We start from the raw sequence: 19,682 nt of genomic DNA, 5'->3' as shown, positions 1-19,682 counted from the left end.
ATTCGCCACAGAGCAAACGCCTACTGACTGAAGAGGGGAAGACGTGAGAAAATAACTGGACAAGACATAACCGACAAACGGAAATCAAACAACTGGAGAATCGATACATGGCAGACAGAATGGGACACATCTGATAAGGAAAGACGAGTCTACTCTTTTTTCCTCAATACACGAGAGCTGATGAATTTTAAGTATGTACATAAATCAACATATGTCAGGGTGCTCTTTCTCAAGGGCCTTGGCCCGTATCCAGTGCACATCCACAGGTTTGGCCTAAAACAGGCTCACACTGGCCCCTCTGCTGAGAATGGCACAGCTGAACACATAGTGCTCATCTGTGATGCTCTAGGTCACATAAGACCGAGCTTAGGAAACCAGGACATAGGACAGTTAATACGCAGACAAGATGACTAGTAAGAAACTTCTGGACAAATTAAAACTGTGTGCCGGACCGAGGCTCGAATTCGGGACCTTTGCCTTTCGCGGGCAAGTGCCCTACCAACTGAGAAACCCAAGCACGACTCACCCCCCGTCCTCACAGCCTTACTTCCGCCAGTAGCTCGTCTCCTACCTCCCAAACTTCACAGAAGCTCTCCTGCGAACTCTGCAAAACTAGCACTCCTGAAAGAAAGGATATTGCGGAGACATGGCTTAGCCACAGCCTGGGAGATGTTTCCAGAATAGGATTTTCACTCTGCAGCAGAGTGTGTGCTGATATGAAACTTCCTGACAGATTAAAACTGTGTGCCGGACAGAGACTCGAACTCGGGACCTTTGCCTTTCGCTGGAAAGTGCTCTACCAACTGAGCTACCCAAGCACTACTCACGCCCCGTCCTCAGAGCTCAGTACCTCGTCGCCTTCCTTCCAAGCTTTACAGCGCACACTCCGCTGCAGAGTGAAAACCTCATTCTGGAAACATCCACTTAGGCTGTGGCTAGGCCATGTCTCCGCAATATGCTTTCTTTCAGGAGTGCTAGTTCTGCAAGGTTCGCAGGAGAGCTTCTGTAAAGTTTGTAAGGTAGGAGACGAGGTACTGGCAGACGTAAAGCTGTGAGGACGGGGCGTGAGTCGGGCTTGTGTTTCTCAGTTGGTAGAGCACTTGCCCGCGAAAGGCAAAGTTCCCGAGTTCGAGTCTCGGTCCAACACACAGTTTTAATCTGCCATGAAGTTTCATATCAGCGCACACTCCGATTCAGATTGAAAATCTCATTCTGCAAGGTGACTAGTAGTCTATAAATAGGATCACAGACGAAGTATTGCAAGCACTTTATGCGGCATACAAACAGGAGAGACCATACGCTAGAATAAGACAGGGTCCACACCGGACAGATCAGCAGTACATAGTAAACGACAGACACAAGCACAGACATGGAATCGGATGCTACATCACACACAGGAAGTGAAGACGACATAAACGTACAAACATGGCAAAAGTAAGCGAAGGCTCTACCACTAATTCGAATCAATATGAAAATGTAATTCTCTATGTAACTGTTGTTATACCATTTCATATAATGTAACACTATCTGAAGATGTGACATTTTTTCTTCTTTCGCTGCATCAGGTGTGACTGAGTGGAAGTTTTACCGAGCCCTCGCACCTGATGCAGCTGACTATGACAGATTAAATCAATTCGCGATCTCCGCTGTTACGTCAAGTTCGGAAACACGTTATAAGCTAACTAATCAATACATTAAATTAAGTATTACCATTGTGAAGGCAACGTATGTAACACATGTAACCATACACGCAAAATGTATGAAGGAAAGGACTGTTGCATCATGTCTTAGTCAAATTGCTATCTCTTGTTTCTTCCATTAAATACAGTTTTAATTTTAATTTAAAATACATCCACATATATCTTATTTACTATCATTTTCTAAGTTATCAACAAGTTTAAATACAATTGTGTATATGCATATTACTTATAGTATATGTACATTTTTTACTTTTATTTTCTTTTAGTTTATCATTTTGTTAAACTTTCAACAAAAAGAATGTACTAGTAATAAAACTAAATTTCTATGACATAACATATGAAGCCGTACAATTTACGACCTGCTATTTAATAACAGCCAGCAGAGTTTTACTGTATGCACGAGGTATTCTGAGAGTAAGGTGCGATAGATCGCGAAATGACGGTGAAAATCCGATGAAGCTTTTCACAGATGCGCTGGGAAGTGTCTCTAGTATGCCTGTCGATCGTGTCACGCAGCTGTTTCCAGTTCTGAGCACGCATTGAGAACATAAAGACGCCTAGAAAGTAGTGTCTCCTGCCTAGTATGGATGCCCGCTGAAAGGTTTCGCCTGATTTCATGGAACACCACATAACGTACCTGTCACGTATTTTATTCTTCATAACAGTTCTCTTCCGCACACTGAAGGAGCAATGAGGACGCTGATGCATAGTTTTCGATTGAAAGTGTCTGATCACCCTCAATACAGCCCGTAATTGGCTGCCCCTGAGTTTCATCTCCGCTCACATGAACCGCTGTCTATAAAGACAACTTTCGACCTATACAAGGACCCGCGTATAGATGTGGCGGAAAGCACAAACGACTGCCTTCTATGACGAGGGTATTGGAAAGTTGGTACAACGCTACGACTTAAGTCTATATCGTAGCGGCGACTATGTAGATACATAGCTGGAAGGTGCAGCAAACTGTTGCAAATAAAACATTTTTTTTCACTATGGTTTTCACTAAGCGTCTGATAGAACCTCACTGGAACACGAGAGGCAATACTGACCCTACGACTTATCATGGAAGATAGGTCAAGGAAGGTAAACGTACGTTTATGGCATTTGTAGACTTCGAGAAAGATTTTGAAATTGTTGACTGGAATACTCTCTTTCAAATTCTGAAGGTGGCTGGGGTCAAATACAGGGAGCGAAAGGCTATTTACAATTTGTACACAAACCAGATGGCAGGTATGAGTCGAGGGTAATGAAAGGGAAGCAGAGATTGGAAAAGGAGTGAGATAGGGTTGTAGCCTAGCTCGGTGTTATTCAATCTATATCTTGAGCAGGCAGTACAGGAATGAAAAAGAAAAGTTGGAGTAGGAATTAAAATCCATGGAAAAATATAAAAAGTTTGAGGTTTGCGGACGACATTGTAATTCTGTCAGAGACACCAGAGGACATGGAAGAGCAGATGAACGGATGGACAGTGTCTTGAAAGGAGGATGTAATATCAAGAGGAACAAAACGACGTATATGCATCAAGAGGACCAAACCGACGGTAGTAGGATGTAGTCGAATTAAATGAGGTGACGCTGAGGGAATTAAATAAGAAAATGAGACACTTAAAGTAGACGGTAAGTTTTGCTGCTTGTGGACCAAAGTAACTGATGATGATCGGAGTAGAAAGTATATAAAATGTAGACTGGGTATGGCAAGTAAAGCAATTCTGAAGAAGGGAAGTATGTTAACATCGAGTATAGTTTAAGTGTCAGGAAGTCTCTTCTGAAAGGATTTGTATGGAGTGTAGCCAGGTACGTAAGTGTAACATGGACGATAAACAGTGTAGACAAGAAGAGAATAGAAACTTTCGAAATGTGTTACTACAGTAGAATGCTGAAGATCAGATGAGGAGATCACGTAACTAATGAGAAGGTACTGAATTGAATTGGGAGAAAAGGAATTTGTAGTACAGATTGATAGTGTAGCTTGACTAGAAGAAGGGATCGGTTGGTAGGACACGTTCTGAGGCATCAAGTATTGGAGGGAAGCGCGGAGGGTAAAAACCGTAGAGGGAGACCAAGAGATGAATACATTAAGTAGATTCAGAGGAATGTAGGTTGCAGTGGTTGTTCGGAGATGAAGAGGCTTGCACAGAATAGAGTAGCATGGAGAGCTGCATGAAACCAGTCTGTGGACTGAAGACCAGAACAACAACAACTACAAGACCTATCTTTCGGTACAGCCCTCGTAGACGCTGGTAATAGCTTTATTGTATCTAGACACCGCTTGTAAATGATCCATCTCTTGAAACTCGTAGCAGTAAATGAAATATAAAAAAGCAGATGTACTGGATGAATTATTATTACAGCAGTAGTATTAAAATGAATTTAATACCTAGTCATTGTTTTACATAATGCATGTGCATCAAGTTACCTTCAATTAGGAGTGTGGAATGCACTCAACGACTATGGTATGAATTTCAAAATGATGGAGCGCAGCGTTCAGTCATCCTTTCCTGTCAGACATTATTAAAGCAAATTTTGATTTCGGCTAGTGAGTAGCTATTGTCAGTGCCGTATTTCAGAGCTTTAATACATGTCCTATTATGTCAAGCCCCTGTTGTTCGGGCTCCTTTCACAGTTCATTCAAGACTACTATATCAGCATTGATGATGGCTAGTTACTAGCCGAAATCTAGATTTGCTTTAATAAAACCTGAAAGGAAACGACGACTATGCTCCATCATTTTGATTGCATGACTATGTCTGTTGTAATAGTGCAAACAGAAATACCCAGTCCACAACTCGATAACACGTCATGAGAGGTTGCTCCGTTGGCAAGTTACGGTACTGTGACGCGGTGTTTCATTGTTTGCCAGCACTATTTTCATGCGCATACAAACAAACAAACAAAAAATTGAGTAACTTTATTTTTTCGAGGTGATAGTTAAAAATGAAAATACCTCGTAAAAAAAGTATTATAAATTTTTGCTCTCTTGACATTGCCTAAAGAATCTCCTCAATATGGTATGCATTTGTAAAGACCAAAAGCGTTTCCAGTAGATCAGTACTGGAAGAAAAGCTTTCTGAATGTTGTCGGCCTTGTTTCAGAGCTGTTAGAACGCGAGCAGAGCCTGGGGAGCCCTAAAGGCGGGGGCCGCTCCCCTAGCAGCGACTCCTCAAAGCGCTCTGCCGCTTTCTTCCACAGTGGGGGAATCAGCACGTGCCCGCCTCTTCCCTCCACTCGTCGCCGGCAAAGCTCCGCTACTCCCCCGCGTATTTTTTTGCACCTGTCTCTTCGGCATCCAGCCTCGAGATCCGCGTATAGCACCGCACCCTGTTTGCCTGCCCCGCTACCGGCGCCTATTGGCTCTTCTGAGGGTAGGATGTTCGCATCGCGGGCAATTTCTTGTCCGGGAACGCTCCCTCCACGAGCGGAGGAGGTTATTTTGCCAAGTCTGCATCGACGTCGTGCCCGCCTAGCAGCGTCAGGAAATCCAATATAGCAGCATGAACCCGTTGTTCTCCATCTCCCCTGTTCCCTTACCTTTCCGGATGCTTCCTCATAAGGCAGTGAAAGTGCAGCAGCATTAGGCATTGTGCTCGGTCTTTCGTGCACGGGATACAGTCTCATAGCAGAAATCGTAGAGACCTGTCTCTTTCTTGCGCTGGCAATTACTAAATTACTTTTAAAACGCTTTGTCCTCAGTGTATTGTTTTTAAAGGGCTATGACCGATTACAGAATATATCAGTAATAATAATTTTCTGCTTCAGTTATGGTTTATTTAAACCCGCAACGATATTTCGAGGAGTAGCAGAAATGGGATCGGCGATAAACTTAACACAAAAATTCGTGACCACAGAATATACGAAGTTAAGGAGAGGTTTACTATCTTGGGTCCGAAAAAAGCATGTTTTTTGAAATTTTTTCTCGGGATGTGTTATAGATATCAGTGTCAAATTTGGTGAAAATATTTATTGATATTTCCTCTACAAACTGGAATTTTTTCGACCGGAAATGTCAAAGAGCAAACGCGGAAGTGCCGTCGGAACGAAACAAAATTTCGATGTAGACCTCCACGCGCGGTATGTCACATGTCAGCCGGCTCGTCTGACATCAAAATTTAACTGACGTTAGCGAAGTATATAAGATTCTTTAGGAGATGTACCTCGCTTAAGTTACTTGGACCGCAGGAACAAAATGGCGGCCATTTGAAAAAAATAGGGTTTTTCATCGATTTTTCGACTTTGTCGGCCAAGTAAAAATATTTATAGTTGATGGATCGGAATAAAAGTCGTACAGCTCCTAGACAATTTAGTTAGCTTCGTCGGAAACAAAGAATCATGCCAATCGGTTCAGTAGATTTGAAGATACCATACCGCGCACGGCGCCAAACACGCATACGACCATCATTGGCACCAAGGCAGAAGCGACTCTCATCGCTGAAGACGACACGTCTCCATTCGTCCCTCCATTCACGCCTGTCGCGACACCACTGGAGGCGGGCTGCACGATGTTGGGGCGTGAGCGGAAGACGGCCTAACGGTGTGCGGGACCGTAGCCCAGCTTCATGGAGACGGTTGCGAATGGTCCTCGCCGATACCCCAGGAGCAACAGTGTCCCTAATTTGCTGGGAAGTGGCGGTGCGGTCCCCTACGGCACTGCGTAGGATCCTACGGTCTTGGCGTGCATCCGTGCGTCGCTGCGGTCCGGTCCCAGGTCGACGGACACGTGCACCTTCCGCCGACCACTGGCGACAACATCGATGTACTGTGGAGACCTCACGCCCCACGTGTTGAGCAATTCGGCGGTACGTCCACCCGGCCTCCCGCATGCCCACTATACGCCCTCGCTCAAAGTCCGTCAACTGCACATACGGTTCACGTCCACGCTGTCGCGGCATGCTACCAGTGTTAAAGACTGCGATGGAGCTCCGTATGCCACGGCAAACTGGCTGACACTGACGGCGGCGGTGCACAAATGCTGCGCAGCTAGCGCCATTCAACGGCCAACACCGCGGTTCCTGGTGTGTCCGCTGTGCCGTGCGTGTGATCATTGCTTGTAAAGCCCTCTCGCAGTGTCCGGAGCAAGTATGGTGGGTCTGACACACCGGTGTCAATGTGTTCTTTTTTCCATTTCCAGGAGTGTATAATGTACTTGGTTCCATTAGTCAAATAGCCCTCAAGCCATCACATATTTGCGAAAATACTCGGCGTAAACGTAGCTTGCTTACTACTCGATGTTGTGATGCGGTGTGGAACGCCATTCGCAAATCTGGAAAGATATAATTTCCAGAATGAGATTTTCACTCTGCAGCGGAGTGTGCGCTGATATGAAATTTCCTGGCAGATTAAAACTGTATGCCCGACCGAGACTCGAACTCGGGACATTTGCCTTTCGCGAGCAAGTGCTCTACCAACTGAGCTACCGAAGCACGACTCACGTCCGGTACTCACAGCTTTACTTCTGCCAGTACCTCGTCTCCTACCTTCCAAACTTTTCTTTCAGGAGTGCTAGTTCTGCAAGGTTCGCAGGAGAGCTTCTGTAAAGTTTGGAAGGTAGGAGACGAGGTACTGGCAGAAGTAAAGCTGTGAGTACCGGACGTAAGTCGTGCTTCGGTAGCTCAGTTGGTAGAGCACTTGCCCGCGAAAGGCAAAGGTCCCGAGTTCGAGTCTCGGTCGGGCACACAGTTTTAATCTGCCAGGAAGTTTCAAGATATAATTTATCTGCTCATCTGCATTTATAGTTTGCAAACTGTCGTGTACGAATGAAGCAAGTTGTGTGTCACGAGAATGGCCGTCCCTTGATCCGCGATTATTTTGCAGAGAAACGTGTTGTCATCCTGCAAAGCGACAACATATTACGTAACTTAGAATATGTTTCAGAAGCTCCCAACAGGCGGACGGCAACGAGATTCTAATCCCGTGCGTCATCCGATCTCTTATCCTTTTTGTAAACGGGAATGACCTGCGCTCGTTCCCATTCAGACGAAACTGTACGCTGCGTGAGATTCTCGGTAAATATGAACTGGTCAGTCGGCAAGACTCTGCGAAGTGGGACACCTCTAAAGATGTCCAGCGCAGCTCTGGACGAAACGTCAGGAATGAAAAAGTTTCGAGGACCACGAACGTAGAACCCAAAAGTTTCAGCAACAGCTGAGACATTCATTGTACGACAAACTAGGAAAGCAAGCGCGGATGCCGCGAGGGATTAGCCGAGTGGTCTCGGCGCTGCAGTCATGGACTGTGCGGCTGGTCCCGGCGGAGGTTCGAGTCCTCCCTTCGGCTTGGGTGTGTGTGTTTGTCCTTAGAACAATTTAGGTTAAGCAGTGCGTAAGCTTAGGGACTGATGACCTTAGCAGTTAAGTCCCATACGGCTTCACACACATTTTGAACAGGGCGGATCGCAAACATTCATAAGTACCTTCGTGATTTGAGAAGACGAGTTGACAGAAACTAGAAGATATACAGGAAACCGACACATATCAGTGGGTAGAGCATTTCTCTAAGTTTCTATCCGTAATGAGCGCCATCACGTACTTGCACTAGGAGGCAGACGTGACAGAACCTGCAGACAAATTATCCGCTCCGAGCTGTCACATCGAATTTAGTTTGTGCCTGCAGATAGGCAATTCAGTGAACAGATTTCCAAAACGGGTTGCTGTCGCACATTCCTGGGCAGTTTGTTTGGGCGCTTCCAATAACTGCACGTACGTAGTGACATTCGATGCGTCACAAATTGTGCCCATGTTGAGCACCTGTAATGTCACTCAAATACTTGCAGAGATAGTCTACGCACTGATAAGTGCCAGTCTCCCGTCCGTCGTTTACTTTTTGTGCAGGCGTCTTCTGAAACCCTGCATATACATACAAAGTGAACTCTGTGTAGTACAGCCCCTGGCAATGCAGAGTATAGCCTTTCCTTGCAGTGATACTAGTAGGGGGAGTGTGGCATGCCCTGCATCTCAGTCACATTTAACCCTCCACCCCTCGAGAAAAATTCCCAGTATTCTCTCATGGCGGCGTACGGTGGAACAAGGGCCATCGTAGAGGATCTGGAATGAGGAAAAAACACACGACCTTATTCGGGATGGGACATTAGAACTCTAGTAGTCTAGCCACTAGAATCTACACAGAGCAGCACTGTCATAGACACAGGGTATTTCAAAGTCGTTGCGACACATGTCCAGGAGCAATAGATCACATCACGGAAAACAACTTTTGTTAGAGCACATTAAATTTATCCGCAGTTGCAAATACGAAGAACCGTCAGAAAATGAAGACAATGAAAATCTGTACTGGACCGGGATCCAAACCTGGATCTTCCCGCTTTACGCAAGCGGTCCCCTTAACCGCTTTAGCTATCCGTGCACGTTTCACGGGCAGGTCCGAAATTCCATGTCGCCGCTCCTGCGCAGTAACCTGTACTCGTACACATAGTGTGTAATTTGTGTACAGGTGTGGTCATTTTGAGTGAAAGTCACTGCCTGGTATCGATGGATAAATGCGATGTTGCAGTGCTGTCTTGTTCAGAAGAACGATGCAATAATCCTTCGGACTTGCATGTATGTCCGGAGGAACAGGTACTGCGGCGACTGCAGCCTTTATGAAACACATAAAAAGTATTCGCAGTTTCATCATTCATCCTAACAACACAGGCACAGTAACCACGTATTCTGCTAGGGTGAAAATGTCTGCTAATTCTTCCCGGCGACATTAGACTTCATTTAAGACTAATTATGCCCCTGACATGCGACAGGGAGTAGGGAATTTGTGTCGTCTGTCTCCTTATCATCTGCTCGTCTTCAGAGGCTGTAAGGTGCGCAAAATGAAGCCCCTGATTTGATTTTAAAACACCTTTCAACGCTTAGAGACACTCATCCTTTGGTTTTCTTGTTAAGAGTCACTCTATCAGTTTACTGGCGTAGGTAGTACGCTGCTACGCTGCACACCTTGTTAGTAGATCCTGCTGGTTCGGCGAAATCTCGTTATCCGGCGGCCGGAGAATGCTTGAAGGACGCCTAGCGTTGCTGCGAAGCGACAGCGAAAGTTTTCTCTGTAACAGAAGTTGTTCGTCATCACACCTAGATGTTTTACCGCAAAGATATGTGTTCGTGGCGAAAATAAATTTTGCGTCCGAGGGTAAAGAAGACTGAAGAAGATTGAGAAAAGTAACAAACTGGGACCAAACCTACCCTCCACCCCCTCACCCCCCACCCCCAACCGAACTGACCTGAGCCTGCAGATTAAAGAATCTAATTTCGTCGCGTATTCAGTGTACACCTGATAAGACAAGACATCAAGTTGACTGACTGCCGCGACGTTGCATGCCACCTGGTGGCGTTACGGGCACGTGACGCAGTAACAAAACTACATCAGCGCAGCAGACCCGAACAAGGGATCCCCCTAGTGAAGATATGGGCTGCAGATGGGGAATTCTATGAAGATACGTGACTTAGAAAAGGGCAGATTATTAACGAGTATCTCGAAAAGGGCGAAGCTGGTCGAGTGTTCACGTGCTACTGTCGTGAACATCTGCAGGAAGAGGTAGAAGGACAGTGAAAATACCACTAGGCGCTAAGTGGTTGGACGTCTACGACTCTTCACAGAACGTGTGGTTCGGAGGCTTGTCTGCTCTGTAAAGTTGGACAGATGTTGATCTGGTGCATCTCTGCCGAAAGAGCACAATTCTGGTGCACCCACAAGTGTTTCGGAAGACACCGTTCATCGAAATTTTGAACACGGAGCTCCGCAGCAGACTATCCCTATGTGTTCACATGATGACCCAACGACGTCATCAATTGCAATTGCAGTGGGCAAGGGGTGGTCGGGATTCGACCGTCGATTAATGGAGATGTGTCGGCTCTTTGGGTGAATAACGTTTTTGCTACACTAGGTCGATGGTCGTCCCCACAAACGCCGTCACCATGGTTAACGGCGGCTCGAAACGTCCAGCGCGCCACGGACGCAGGCTGCTGGGAGCAGTATTATGCTATAGGAGACATTCTCCTGCACTTACATGTGTCCTGCGGTGGTAATCGATGACACGCTAATATCTGCGAATCCCTACATGTTTGATGCCTTCCCCGACAGTGAAGTCATCTTTCAGCAGTATTACTGCGTGTGTTTCGGAGAACAGTGGTACAGTGGCTTGAGGAGCATTGCAGTGAACCCAGACTGATGTCTTGGAGACCAAATTCGCCTGATATAAGCCTATGGAACCCATCTGGGTCAGTATCGGGCGCCATCACCGCATCACTGCTTACGTAAATCAGCGGCTTGTTATTTACATCTACATCTACATTTATACTCCGCAAGCCACCCAACGGTGAGTGGCGGAGGGCAATTCATGTGCCACTGCCATTACCTCCCTTTCCTGTTCCAGTCGTGTATGGTTCGCGGGAAGAACGACTGCCGGAAAACCTCAGTACACGCTCGAATCTCTCTAATTTTACATTCGTGATCTCCTCGGGAGGTCTAAGTAGGGGGAAGTAATATATTCGATACCTCATCCAGAAACGTACCCTCTCGTAACCTGGACAGCAAGCTATACCGCGATGCAGGGCACCTTTCTTGCAATCTGCCACTTGAATTTCCTAAACATCTCCGTAACGCTATCAAGCTTACCAAATAACCCTGTGACGAAACGCGCCGCTCTTCTTTGGATCTTCTCTATCTCCTCTGTCAACCCGACCTGGTACGGATCCCACACTGATGAGCAATACTCAAGTATAGATCGAACGAGTGTTTTGTTAGCCACCTCCTTTGTTGATGGACTACATTTTCCAAGGACTCTTCCAATGAATCTCAACCTGGTACCCGCCTTACCAACAATTAATTTTATATGATCATTCCACTTCAAATCGTTCCGTACGCATACTCCCAGATATTTTACATAAGTAACTGTTACCACTGTTTGTTCCCCTATCATATAATCATACAATAAAGGATCCTTATTTCTAGGTATTCGCAACACATTACATTTGTCTACGTTAAGGGTCAGTTGTCACTCCCTGCACCATGTGCCTATCCGCTGCACATCTTCCTGCATTTCGCTGCAATTTTCTAATGCTGCAACTTCTCTGTATACTACAGCATCATCCGCGGAAAGCTGCATGGAACTTCCGACAATATCAACTAGGTCGTATATATATATTTATTTATTTATTTATTTATGTACCGGAACTGCATGACCGATCGTAGTCATCTAATGCCACACACATCCACAAACCTACCAGCAAACTGTTGGATCCCTGGTACGCAGAATCAGTTATGTATTTCGTTCCAAAGACAGACAAACAAACAATTAAACAGTTAGTCTTAATGTTTTGGCTCATCAGTGTCAAGTCTACCTGGCACTCGTCATGTCACTGCTCAGGGCCTGGGCAGCGACTGCGAGGCTTGGAACTGCTGGTGCAAACGGACGGAAGAGCAGATAACAGGCTGCTTGGGTGGGCTGGGACCACTACCATTACTGGAAGGCCAGAGACGGCTGCGTATAACACGGGCAAAGCGACTACCAGTGGCCACTCACGGAGGCACGAGCGCCTGCCGGGTAGGCATCCCGCTGGCCGGCCTCGGCGCAGCGTCGGAAGCGGCTGTCAGTCGCGGCGGGCTTACTCCGGGGCGTGGCGCCTGCAGCTGGCGCCGCGTTATGGTCGATACGCGAAGGCGGCGGAGGCGGAGGCGGCACCCGTGCGCCGCCAGATAAGCGGCCTCCCACGCGACGTCGCCGCGTCTGCAGCTCTATCTGAATCCCGGCCCGCCAGCTCAACTTGAGCGAGCCCCGCTGACGTGCAACTTGGCTGCCCGCATTCCTTCCTCCGTAGACATAACGCTAATAGCGCCCAACTTTCTGAAAGTTGCCGCTCCCACTTCTCGGGAGCTTCAAACAGCGAGCGCAGCACACGCCGGCAATGATATCCGTAGAGGGCGTTCGCCAACTCCTATTAACGGTGCTCGACAATTGCGCTCGTCACCTAAGCCGGCCAACGGAGAGATAAACTGTTTCAATTCCACTACGCTCACCAAAACAGAAAGACCAGAAATTCGGTAACAAATTCTCTGTAGACAAATATCTATTTTAAGAAAGTAGACTTGCATGAGCGATCTCATTCTGCATAAAACCATTTCGGCACACATACAATGATGCTTTAAATGCAATCCACCTACTATTTTAATGTATCTTGATATACAAGGGAAGTACATACGTAAAGTGTTCTTTTCGCTTATAGCTTTACAGCACCACCACTATTTGGTCATAAATGATGTATTCAAATGGCAGACGGGGACAACTTTCACATCACGACACGATTGTATGAATTAGAGTTGCAGTCCTTTGGGCTGTTCTCCTAAGGGCATCGGAGCAGCCTCTCACGTCTGCACGTTGCACAAGAGAAGTGCTCATCGCGAAAGTGGAGGGTTGATCAACTGCGACGCGGTTTGCTGGAAGCGTTATGCGGCGCCACTGAGAGCTCTGTCATACTCATGGCCTCTGCTGGCCTAAACACAGAACTGGAAAAACGGCGAAAGATCGTCAACTGACAGTTGCGGAGTAACACACAGTGGAAGGAAGTAATACACTTTCATTTGGTTACTACGAGATATAGTGTACAGTCGTGTTCAAAAGTATCCGAACGACCTGAATTGCATTTCGCCTGATTCGCATGCAACCCACATAACGCAGCTGTCTAGCGGGTCCTTTAATCGCTCCTTGGTACAGTCGTTTGACTATTGAAAATGGTTCCAAAAAAATGGTTCAAATGGCTCTGAGCACTATTGGACTTAACATCTGAGGTCATCAGTCCCCTAGAACTTGGAACTCCTAAAACCTAACTAACCTAAGGATATCACACACATCCATGCCTGAGGCAGGATTCGAACCTCCGACCGCAGCAGTCGCGCGGTTCCGGAATGAAGCGCCTAGAACCGCTCGGCCACCGTGGCCGGCGAAAATAGTTCCTACAAGTCACCACAAGAAAACACTGCTCTGTATCGCAATAACTCGAGATGTGAAGTAATAGTACGATACTAGAAATATCAGAGAACACCTTATCACAGATAAGACTTCCTTGAGGCTTGTAAGCTCACATTTATTGCAATAAATGACATACCTCAAATGTTACCACTCTCATTATTACGTCAGATAGGTAATGCACGTAGTAAGTTCGTCGTATTCATGATTTCCTTTCCAAAGTAACATACCGTACTTGTTATTTAACACAAAATGACATTAAAAATTTAAGTTATTCACGAGCAGCTAGTTGAGAATATGTATCAACTTCAAATGACACGACGAACCGTCGTTTCTACAAGTCGCCAATCATTACTTTATTGTGGTTCAACCTAACGTCTACTTGGTAGAGAAGGAATATCATGTTTAATGTCGATTTCAGACCACAATGCCATTACATCTTCTTCACTTGACGTAGCGAGAAGCGAATAGAATATGTCTCTTCCTGAAACTTCCTGGCAGATTAAAAGTGTGTGCCGGATCGAGACTCGAACTCGGGACCTTCGCCTTTCGCGGGCAAGTGCCCTACCAACTGAGCTACCCAAGCGCGACTCACGCCCCGTCCTCACAGCTTTACTTCTGCCAGTATCTCATCTCCTACCTTCCAAACTTTACAGAAGATGTCCTGCGAACCTTGCATAACTAGCACTCCTGAAAGAAAGGATATTGCGGAGACATGGCTTAGCCACAGCCTGGGGGATGTTTCCAGAATGAGATTTTCTCTCTGCAGCGGAGTGTGCGCTGATATGAAACTTCCTGGCAGATTAAAACTGTGTGCCGGACCGAGACTCGAACTCGGGACCTTTGCCTTTCGCGGGCAAGTGCTCTACCAAGCACGACTCACGCCCCGTCCTCACAGCTTCTGCCAGTTTCTCGTCTCCTACCTTCCAAAATTTACAGAAGCTCTCCTGCGAGTGCTAGTTCTGCAAGGCCAAGGGGATCTTACTGCCTTCCGATATACGTCGCAGTCAGTTCTTCCATATCATTTGGTCGACTTGACCTGTTTCAAGTTGCGTATGACAGAGAATGTTTCAGAAAATCAGTTGTTTTCCTTTGCAATAAACAGAAAGATTTTCATTCTAAGCTATCCAAGTCCATACTTTTCGCAATATTAGTTCAAATTTAGTATTCGCTTCTATAATTTCACAGTTGCAAAACCCGCATCCGACCCATTGTCCTTACATTTAGCCGCTGACCATAAATTCTGGCTCAGAGTAACACCAGTTTAAGTAACCTAATGTAGCGAAGACTGTTTGCCAGTGCTCTTTCTAACCGGAAAATATGCAATTTACTCATTTGGACTCGAGAAGCACACTGTAACAGTAATTTCTGTGTGTATGCAATGCATACGGATTGTAGAATTTAGTGGTGCTCTCTCTTCCACTTCTGTATACAATATGCCTGACCTAAACGGGCCCTTTATCATTACAGGCCCTGGGCGGTGCAACATCATGTTGACAACAGTAATGTGCTTATTCTGACAACCTCACTGTTCGTTTTACCTGATTTTGTAATCATTTAAATAAAACAACATGGCCTTCCAGTGGGACACATTTCATCCCCTTTTTCCTTCTGTGAAATTTGTCAGTAAGCTTTCTGTCTCCCAACCAGCGAAATGCGGCAGAGTATGGCCGGTAAACGATTCAAAAACCACGATTTAGTGCCGTTAAGACGATTTCTTTAAACATTGGCGTAGCTGAAGGAATTTAGTTTCTTCTTAAATCGTATTATGCAGCAACGTTCACAGATATCTCAATTAGGAAAAGCTCTTTATCCGGGTACGAAGGTTGTAAAACAAACTTCCCACAGTTTGTGCTTAAGTATTTTCTCTAAGAGGTTGAAAACGAGTTTAACAATAATGGGTACAGTACTGCTAAATATTCAAAATGATTATCAACCTAAGTTTGCGTTCATCCACAAACTGAGGCGTATTTGTAATACTGAAGCTAGACTGTGTATTCTTGTCTTCCTTGAGTGAGCATTGGAAGGCGTTTATACACACGTATACGAGGGTAATCCCAAAGGTGAGGTCTCCTAAGGGACGCACAAGTGCCAACGCAGGCACAAACGAGAGATCCTAATTTTAATGCCAAGCAGAAACCACAGTTTTGGCCGCATGGTGGCTAGGTGATATAGAGCAAGACTACGGATACGAAGGTCTGAGATTCGATCCCTCAACAGGATCACGATTTTTATGTGTCATTTTACACTCATTTCCCCTCGGGCAGTGTTTTTTGATGTGAAAAATGCCGAGTTGCATTGGGGTCCGAAAGCCACGTTAAACTGTAGGTTCCCCTATTAACTGGCTAGGTAAGTCAACTCAAAGGTTGGAGGAAAGCAACGGCATACCACTTCGAACAAGACCGTTCCTATTAAAGCACCACTCCTCTGACTGATGACTGCTTTACTTTCTATGAGTTCCAAAATTAATGATCTTCGGGTTATGAACATTTTTGTGTTTTCATGCTGTAGCTTTGATACCAGTAAGCGTAAGTAACTGGCCTAGCACTGCCACCGTTCGAGTTGTCAAGGTGGTAGACGACGATACTGTCGACACAAGTTACAATCTTGGTCATGGCTATGTTTCAGTCGAATACCTCTATGTCCCTTTCTGCGTATTTCAAGATATACTTTTAACACTTGGTACGCATCCAAATTGATATCTGATAGCGCTATATTTAGCAACATGAATCAGATATGTTTTCCGTGCAATATATCGGACAACACGCCAGTGCAGCGAGATTTCGTTTGTGTGTTGCACAAGGTGCAAGAAATATTTGTGTTTTGCTTGCTTTTGTGATAGGTTTTACCCCAATGAATGCTAGTAAGCTCACGAATAGACTGTCAATAACTGGAATTACGCAATAATACACTCAAAAGCTGTATTTTTGCATTACGTATCCCAATGAAAATAAATGTAAACACTTTATACGCCTACTTGCTTATTATTCGCGCTTCTCGATGCTTTCCTCAAAAAATAAAAATAAAAATAAAGAGAGAGAGAGAGAGACAGAGAGAGAGAAAACAGAAATGTATTTCAAATATCAACTCAGTGACGCCATGTTCTTCTCGTGAAGTAAAACAAGGATAGAGGATAGGTAATAACTCGTTGTACTAGCGATATGTTTGGCTATAGGGTTCTTTCTTTTCTCTGCACAAACAACCAGAACAGAATTCAGTAAGAAAGTTGTAAGAACACCTATGCAGTGCGCCAATTAAACACTCAGCCTTTCTTGGTTATTTTGTTAATCGTCTATAATGCAGTAAACATCCTTGATTATTGATTTGTTATTACTACCATTGTTATTGTTATTCGTCACCTCACAACAGCTTTCCTATCACTCATTGCCGCCGATGCACGTAACGAATGGATCAGGATGAATGGAATGTGGTATGTTTCGTCATGGAGAATATACACATTTATCTCGGATTCTTGTGTTCAGGGTAATATGGAAATCTCAATAAGAGAAGACGACAACGGAATGCCGGTGATGCAGGCAATAACACCCAACTATTTCTGTCGACTTAACTCCATGACGACAGACAAATTGGCGTCTCACTGTATTGTGATTATAATTCGTTAGCCTTCTTGTGACCTCGTTTTAATACCTCGTGGGAGCAGGCATAACATTTTGCTTTTTGAACACCGAACAATAACACACAAGGATAGTAGACGGAAGGATACAAAGAAACAATCAAATTCATGGGTGTGGATGCAGTTCATCATTAGAAGACTAAAAAAGAGGGAAACATTACGAAAGCAATGAATACGCTGGTTAGTATACATTATTTGTATAGAGCTGAAGATGAAAAAGCGCAAATGTGCACAGTGCCCGCATCTGCAGTTCAGTTTCTGTCTTACTGGGCATAATTTTTAGTTCATTCTCTTCTGAATTTTCAAATGAATTGATTATTACGTGGCACAGAATAATTAGTTAACTGTGTTGCTTATAGCTTTCATTCGCATCATCATTTTTCTACATTCTCGTGTAATTCATGAAATTCTACCTGTATGATCACAAGACTGCACATAGATGCAATCGATTTCGATGTGCAAAGTGTTTGTTATCTTACTTTTCGTGACAGGTGGGCAAAGTTGATTTCTAAAGACTTTTGATTCTACTGAAATAATCTTTTGTTACAAAGTAACAAGGTAAGTGTTTTATTCGTATGTAGTTTGTGGGAAACTATAATCATGATGGAAGATTACACACCTGAATGTTTGACACAACTGGTAGGAGAAAACGCTTCATATTAACCAAACCCCGCGCCTCCTCTCGGTATCCTCCTATGACATGAGCACGGGAATCTCCTCCCATAAAACTACAGAGCTGTTCCTAGCACAGCTGAGAATTGGCACCACCGTCACAAACACTTGCAACACTGTGACAGTGCAATCACTTCCGCGTATAGTACTGAATTCGCTCGCTAAAGTCACTTGATATTCCGTTTCCATTTGAATGACTCGTGCTATGTAATCCTCATGTAAACTAAGACACTGAGACAGAAAATTCAATTTTTTGGCTAAAGAAATGCTATTCTTCACATAAGTGACAACTTTTATTATCTTTCACGATGCATTATGAGGCTGAGCGCTTATTACCACGATGAGAGAGACGGCCTGGCAGCAGTGCGTACGTAGCCCCGTGGTGCCGCCCGTGTCTTGCGTCGCAACAGTTCAAGGAGTCGTCACTTCTAGCCGTGGTAGGGGCCAGCGTGTGCGAGGATTTTTTTTGTTGTGGTCTATTTTATGGAGCTGCGAATTTCCAGAAAAAATTCTGTAACGAAATCAGAAGAAAACCTTCACACATCAAATCTTCTTGTCAGCTCGACTCAGTAAGTTGTGTTAATGGTCATAGATCTCGGCTTTCTGACTGCCAAGGTGCTTCACAATACAAGCGTCTCTGAAGAAATTCGAATCGACCGTCAACGATACGAAATTCAATATTGTTCTTCACTTAAGACTCACATGCCAGGGTGATAAGTATGAAGGAAATGAACTGATAAGCAAATCGCAAGAAAATACTTTCAGCTCATAGTGCAGTGGTGAAAAACCTACAATGCTGCACAACAGGTAACGCCTCTTTCCGCAGCAGGCATGCAAATTTGGGTTTCTAGGAGCACATAACTTTATTTATGAAATGCCACATTTGAATACCTGTTGAGTATGACACAGCATACCAATTAAACACAGACCCAATCGAAATCTTAGTGAGTAGTATTTTACAAATTCGTGTCGGTAGAGGCACGCTTGTGTACAGATACTCAGTTTTATTAAAACAGATTTTCGTCGTAAGGTTATCGTGGGTAGTTTTATTTCATATCTCATAATACAGTACATAATTTTCGTAAGGTTTCTTTTAGTGTTGTTAAAACAATACTAAACATGAGATACATATTAATCACCAATGATATATGCGAATTCTCTGATATTATCTATAACAGTCTAACAATGCACATGCAGTTTATTGATTACATGCACGTAGAAAATTTGTTCTGAGTTAAAGCTCCCAAACAAGGTTTGAAGAAGAACAAAATACCACTACCAGACGACAGCTAATGTAGAAAATACTTTTCTGACTATTTTGGCACGATGCGCTCTCCCCATACATAATACAAAAGCTTCGAGATGCATTTGCTGCCTGGCCGCCTACGAAACCTGAAAAGAGAAAAATGTCGCAGAAGTTAGCCCTTTTTCCACATGTGACTATTTTGGGTTGAGAAGTGATGGGGATTATGTTCAAATTTCCATTACGCCGATAACTACAACAGGCAGCAGAATTAAGATTTAAAAAATTTAGCGGTGAATGTAAACGAACTCACGACATCTTATATACAGGCTACCAGCTAACACATAGTTAGTGCACCTGCAGAAGTGAACAATTCCTCTAGAACTTCCGCTTTCCACAGTGCTGTGAGGTGATACATATGGCCAGATCTAGACTTCTGAGAGACAGACAGTTACAGCTTTTCTTTGCACTGCAAGAC

At 44.7% G+C, this 19,682-nt stretch overlaps 1 protein-coding gene across 1 annotated transcript in view; it reads right to left on the bottom strand.

Annotated features, from left to right (window-relative positions):
• Positions 1 to 19,682, bottom strand: part of LOC126092730 (lipase 3-like) — a 326,223-nt gene that overhangs the window by 158,824 nt on the left and 147,717 nt on the right. The gene's annotated exons all lie outside the window — the stretch shown is intronic.

Source organism: Schistocerca cancellata, chromosome 7, assembly GCF_023864275.1.
Source record: "Schistocerca cancellata isolate TAMUIC-IGC-003103 chromosome 7, iqSchCanc2.1, whole genome shotgun sequence".
In the NCBI taxonomy this organism is placed as follows: Eukaryota; Metazoa; Arthropoda; class Insecta; order Orthoptera; family Acrididae; genus Schistocerca; species Schistocerca cancellata.
The sequence above is the reverse complement of the archived record's forward strand: the minus strand, read 5'-3'. Positions and strand labels throughout refer to the sequence as shown.